The 6,146-nt window shown below is 36.7% G+C and overlaps 1 long non-coding RNA gene across 1 annotated transcript; it reads left to right on the forward strand.

Moving 5' to 3' along the window:
• The first annotated feature begins 480 nt into the window (after positions 1-480).
• Positions 481-3,665, forward strand: LOC130245682 (uncharacterized). Its single transcript, XR_008839345.1, has 3 exons — positions 481-549; positions 685-734; positions 1,488-3,665. It is a non-coding gene; the product is annotated as an uncharacterized LOC130245682 (long non-coding RNA).
• The last annotated feature ends 2,481 nt before the right edge of the window (positions 3,666-6,146 follow it).

The raw sequence follows: 6,146 nt of genomic DNA on the forward strand, positions 1-6,146 counted from the left end.
TTTTGAGGATCTTTTTTGCACTGTTTTTATTTGTACACTGAAAAAAAAAAGCTGGGTTCCACACAATTCCTTCATGTTGTCCAAACACAAATTGATTATGCTAACTTTAAAAAATTAAGTTGTCGCCCCCAAAAAAGAATTGATAAAGAATTGTGTTGATTCAGCTCATTTTAAATGTTCTGTGCATTTTTTTAAACATATCTTTGAAATGATTTCAACCAGCACCTATTTACAATACTCTCAATCAATGTTTAACAAAGATTCAAAATCAATAATTTGTCAGAAAGCTGTGCTGTCTTAGCAAAAGTAAGTGTGTGAGATCTGTTTATGTTTAAATAAAAAACAGAAATCCGGTTTCATTTATCAGGAAACCACAAACACTTCCTGTAGAGGGATGGGCACTCACTGAAAAGAGAAACTTCTGGAAATGAGGGCAGGGCTGTTCACAGGTCAGCTGATGGTGGTGTACTGTGTACAAGTATAAATAATAGAGGGAAACATTGATAGGTCCTTTTCGTGACTGAAGTCCTCTGCTGCCAGATTAACAAGGTATGACATTTTAATGATTGTTATTCAGATAAAACATGTGTATTTGAAATGTTTATGAAAATTAAATAATTTTATAATGCAATGTTTATTTTGGTGATGTCACTGTGTAAACTAGAAACTGCATCATCTTAACAGGTCTGTGGTGGTTCTTCTACGGGAGACACCTTTAAACCTTGAATGATCTTGTGAGTATACAGCTCATTTTCTTTTCAGATATTATGAGTAACATAAGTGCATTTATCATAAACAATGTTACATTAAATAATTCAGTAAACCGCAGAATGATAACAAAGAGATTACTAAATAGAGCACAGTATACATGTGCTAATGTGAGTGGAAGGTTTTACAGCTCATTCTGCTGATATGCAATATAAAGAACACAAATCGTCATGTAAGTAATGACTAGGTAATAAAACTATTAAGGTCACAAACAAGCTGATGTGCTGAGGTAAATTATTTGGGTTTCATTTTTAGTTTAATCCCATAGCGTTATTGAATTTCAGTAACTAATGGGTGGAACACTATGGAGTGATTTGTTTTTGTTTTTTTTTTTAGTTTCCCCTGCTTGTCAATTCCTGACAGTAATTTTTTTACTGCCCAAAGAGGATTTGCACTGGCATAAGTGGTTACTAAATCCACAACACATCTATAACAATAATGACACACAAGAACAATGTTGTTAAAATCCGCATAAGAATAGAAACTATTTAACAGAACTTTTTTTTATACAAATATAAATATTTAGCAAATGGAAATGTTTAATTATTCTCACACTCACAGAATGATCTTGTCTGCTCGTGAGGATGTGGATGCTAATGTAGTTATCATTATAGTCTTACATATTATAGTCATGCATATTGCTTGTAAATCTTCATATAGTTGATTTTGACACTATTTGCTCTCCCTGTTTCTGAATGGTTCTATTGTTTGTTCCACAGACTCATGAAGGAGGTGGAGGTCATGTAAATCCTTGCTGCCAGGGGCAAGGACATCTGGCCCAGTGCCATTCATAGAGGAACCTCAGCATTTGCATGAGTTCCTCCTTGTTTTGCGCTGGTGTCCAGATGCGCAGAGGCCTGACTGCTGTGAAGATGATGTTTAAGTTTAAGAACTTTCAAGTCTAGTGTCAAGTCTACTATCAAGAACACATCAAGATACACAGAAGTCAGACTGATGTGAAGCCTGATGATTTTTGTTGAACCCTCAATTCTATGAACCTCTAAAGTCTACTATTATGATCTCATCTATATACGCAGAGTTTATCAAGTCTACGAAGTCTCAAGTCTACTATTATGATTGCATCTGTATTACTAGAGTCTATCAAGTCTACGAATTCTCAAGTCTACTATTATGATCTCATCTATATACGCAGAGTCTATCAAGTCTACAAAGTCTCAAGTCTACTATTATGATCGCATCTATATATGCAGAACCCAGAACTGGTGTGAAGCCTGACGTTTTATTGCCGAACCCTCAAGTCTATAAAGCCTACTTTTATGATCACGTCTCGATACGCAGAGCCCAGAACTGGTGTGAAGCCTGATCATTTTTTTTTTTTGTTGAACCATCATCTACGAAGTCTCAAGTCTACTTTTATGAACGCATCTATATACGCAGAGTCTATCAAGTCTACGAAGTCTCAAGTCTACTATTATGATCTCATCTATATATGCAAAGCCCAGAACTGGTGTGAAGCCTGACGTTTTTTTGCCGAACCCTCAAGTCTATGAAGCCTACTTTTATGATCACGTCTCGATACGCAGAGCCCAGAACTGGTGTGAAGCCTGATGTTTTTTTTTTTGTTGAACCATCATCTACAAAGTCTCAAGTCTACATTTATGAACGCATCTATATACGCAGAGTCTATCAAGTCTACGAATTCTCAAGTCTACTATTATGATCTCATCTATATACGCAGACTCTATCAAGTCTACGAAGTCTCAAGTCTACTTTTATGAACGCATCTATATACGCAGAGTCTATCAAGTCTACGAATTCTCAAGTCTACTATTATGATCTCATCTATTACGCAGACTCTATCAAGCCTACGAAGTCTCAAGTCTACTATTATGATCTCATCTATATACGCAGAGTCTATCAAGTCTACGAAGTCTCAAGTCTACTATTATGATCGCATCTATATATGCAGAACCCAGAACTGGTGTGAAGCCTGACGTTTTTTTGCCGAACCCTCAAGTCTATGAAGCCTACTTTTATGATCACGTCTCGATACGCAGAGCCCAGAACTGGTGTGAAGCCTGATGTTTTTTTTTTTTGTTGAACCATCGTCTACAAAGTCTCAAGTCTACATTTATGAACGCATCTATATACGCAGAGTCTATCAAGTCTACGAAGTCTCAAGTCTACTTTTATGAACGCATCTATATACGCAGAGTCTATCAAGTCTACGAAGTCTCAAGTCTACTTTTATGAATGCATCTATATACGCAGAGTCTATCAAGTCTACGAAGTCTCAAGTCTACTTTTATGAACGCATCTATATACGCAGAGTCTATCAAGTCTACGAAGTCTCAAGTCTACTTTTATGAACGCATCTATATACGCAGAGTCTATCAAGTCTACGAAGTCTCAAGTCTACTATTATGATCTCATCTATATATGCAAAGCCCAGAACTGGTGTGAAGCCTGACGTTTTTTTGCCGAACCCTCAAGTCTATAAAGCCTACTTTTATGATCACGTCTCGATACGCAGAGCCCAGAACTGGTGTGAAGCCTGATGTTTTTTTTTTTTTTTGTTGAACCATCGTCTACAAAGTCTCAAGTCTACTATTATGATCTCATCTATATACGCAGAGTCTATCAAGTCTACGAAGTCTCAAGTCTACTATTATGATCGCATCTATATATGCAGAACCTAGAACTGGTGTGAAGCCTGACGTTTTATTGCCGAACCCTCAAGTCTATAAAGCCTACTTTTATGATCACGTCTCGATACGCAGAGCCCAGATTTGGTGTGAAGCCTGATGTTTTTTTGTTGAACCCTCATCTACAAAGTCTCAAGTCTACTTTTATGATTGCATCTGTATACGCAGAGTCTAGTCAAGTCTACAAAGTCTCAAGTCTACTATTTTGATTGCATCTGTATACGCAGAGTCTAGCCAAGTCTACAAAGTCTCAAGTCTACTATTTTGATTGCATCTGAATACGCAGAGTCTAGTCAAGTCTACAAAGTCTCAAGTCTACTATTATGATTGCATCTAAATACGCAACTAGCGTGAAGCCTGATGATTTTTGTCAAACCCACAAGTCAACGAAGCTGTAAAGTCTCAAATTGATTACCATGGTCCTATTCAGATAGAGAGAAGCCTATTGTATGTGCAGTGTCAAAAATTGAAAACTTTTGGCTTCTGCAATACTTGGTTTCAGCTGGCTTGGGGCCCAGCTGAGGTAACAGAGCCCCAAAACCCTCTCCCCTTCCCCCAAACCTACCAAAAAGACAAAAAAAAAAAAAAGAATAAACTCTGCAACACAAATTCAAATTGTGCTGTTTGTTTATTTATTTATTATTGGTAACATACAAATTCAGAGATTCAGAGTTATAGTATGACTCCATTTATTAGTGAATTGCTGCATTAGCAACTAAAGAGTTAATACAGAATGTAATATGAACTTCTTTCACCTCTACTGTACATGAATAGGTATTCGTAAACTTTTGTTTCTCTCATTTTAGTATAAATTTGATACAAATTTCATCAAGAAAGTCCTGTCTTGAAGATCTTTTTAATCACTGTAAAAGCCATATGATGCAGATAATGAGTTGGAAAATAGTATTATCTCTTCATTGTGTTTCCATCCAGTGTGTGGCTAGTAAAATTGCAACCATCTCTAAGCAATCTTATATTTTATAAGGGTGATATATGAAGTTATTATTTTAATTTTCATTCATTTATTAATTTTCCTCTGCCTTAGTTCCTTATTTATCAGGGGTCGCCACAGTGGAATGAACTATTCCAGCATATGTTTTACGCAGCGGATGCCCCTCCAGCCGCAACCCAGTACTTGGAAACACCAATACACTCTCACATTCACACACACAATCATACACTATGCACAATTTAGTTTATTCAATTCATCTGTAGTGCATGTCTTTGGACTGTGGGGGAAATTGGAGCACCCGGAGGAAACTCACCCCAACATGGGGAGAACATGCAAACTCCACACAGAAATGCCGACTGGCCCAGCTGGGACTTGGAACCAGCAACCTTCTTGCCCAACGACCATTTTTTTATTAATTTAAAAAATAAATAAATAAATTTTTTTGCAATTGAAATCTTCTATACTTCATGTAAAAACATAAAAAACAAAAACATTTCTAAAAACTTCTCAAATCTTCAGTTTTAGTCATGTCCATAAATCATGTTTTTTGCAATTGCACTCTTCATTGCAAAATATACAACATGATTAATCGAAACAATCTCACGGCAATTCGTAACTTTTTTATTTAGTGGCTATTTCGTACGAATTCGTACGATCTAGTTAGTACGATTTGCTCATCCCCCAATGACGGTTGGGTTTAGGGGTGGGGTTAGGTGCCACGCCTCCTTTTTTAAATCGTACAATTTCATACGACTGAACTCGAATTCCTACGAATTAGCCACTAAACTGACAAAATGTAAAGTACGTTTTCTCGTGAGATCAGGCTGGTTTTTGCAAATAAACTTCATTTACATCCTGCTGATGCCGTGTACCAGGAGTCCAGACTGTATAGACCGGAGCATTATTAAATATTTGTGTCTCATATACTGCATTGTACCACTTAAACATCTTTCCTCTTCATTAACTATAAAGAGCACCTGCAGATCAGCTACTGGCATTTGAAACAGTCAATGAAGTATTGTAGGAATCGCCATTGTAGGACTGATTTTTATGTTGTTTGACTAATTATCTTGGCATCTGCATCAGCAATCCATCTAAAACTACTATTATTTGTGCAGTTTTCTCATTCTGCCAATATGTTTTCAGTTCTTCTTTAACTGGAAGAGTCTCAGTTTACCCCCAGAGTGAACACCAGTACAGCATCTTTAGGTGTTTAAAACTTCCTCTGCATTTCCACCTGCAGCCCTGAGGATGTTCTGAAGCTTTTCATCCTGTTCTTAAGAACGGATTTTTTATTCCATCTCATTTCTTAAGCAAAGATGCTGATGCCGAATCGTACACTGTACTGCCATATTAGCATTGACCACCTGCTTAATCAATTTCCTGTTCTGATCTCAACATTGGTAAATAACTGAGAAAGCATCAATGTGAGGCTGCATTTTTATGACGTCATCATGTAGATTATTACAGTCAAGTATTTTACAGTATTTTAAAAATACAAGACACTAAAGTATTTTGATACAAAATATTAACCCATTTTCATCAACCCTATCAAATACAATGACAAAAATTATTTTGTATTTGAAATACTTGGATCGTAAATACTGCCCATCCCTGCTTATAGATAGATAGATGGATGGATGGATGGATGGATGGATGGATAGATTGAAGCAGTTTGAAAAAGGATGGATAGATGGATGGATGGATGGATGGATGGATGGATGGATGGATGGATGGATGGATGGATGGATGGATGGATG

The sequence above is a fragment of the Danio aesculapii genome, chromosome 18 (genome assembly GCF_903798145.1).
Source record: "Danio aesculapii chromosome 18, fDanAes4.1, whole genome shotgun sequence".
Taxonomy (NCBI): Eukaryota; Metazoa; Chordata; class Actinopteri; order Cypriniformes; family Danionidae; genus Danio; species Danio aesculapii.